We start from the raw sequence: 790 nt of genomic DNA on the forward strand, positions 1-790 counted from the left end.
CCTTTGTATCTTTGAGATAGTGTCTCACTTAGTTGCTGAGACTGACCTCTAATTTGCAATCCTCCTGCCTCAGCCACCCAAATTGCTGAGATTAAAAGCATGAGCCACCATGCCCAGCTATTTTCTCTATTTTTGTATATACTTGATTAATTATTTAATTATGATGCTAGGAATCCCAAGTTTATTTTTTATTCATGGTCTCATAGTCCCACACACATGCAGTCCCAAGCTTGATATTTTATGTAATATAAAAAATTGCAAATGATTAAAAGACATTAAATATATAAGAACTATAGGTTCATAATAGTAACTTTTAAAAAGGGAGAGAGTAAAACAAAACAAAATCATTGAATGCCATTAGTAGTTGCTAAAACATCAACTTACAACTTTGAAATTAAGAATGGAAAGAGATTTAAGCATTTCTCTTTTCATTCTGGTATGAACTTTATTTTAGGGTTACCAAATAGTCCTAGAGGTTGTGAAAAGTTTTTCTGTACAGAATTAGAGCTAATAAGTGGAAATGAAATAGTAGTATTAGCAAATCACAGTTATATAATCCCTAGTGAAGTAACCAATTCATAGAATGATCAACAATAGACAATAAACCAACCTGGTGAAAAGTTGACAAGGAACTTTATGATACAGAGATCAGCCTCTCACCATCTGAAAACAGAAGTAGCTTGGCCTCTGACATGGACAGGGAGATCTGTCAGGCCAGGAATACCTGTGTTATGTGGGATAAGTGAAAAATAAATTCTTACTGTGTTAAGCCACTGAAATATGGGTGCAA

The sequence above is a fragment of the Callospermophilus lateralis genome, chromosome 7 (assembly GCF_048772815.1).
Source record: "Callospermophilus lateralis isolate mCalLat2 chromosome 7, mCalLat2.hap1, whole genome shotgun sequence".
Taxonomy (NCBI): Eukaryota; Metazoa; Chordata; class Mammalia; order Rodentia; family Sciuridae; genus Callospermophilus; species Callospermophilus lateralis.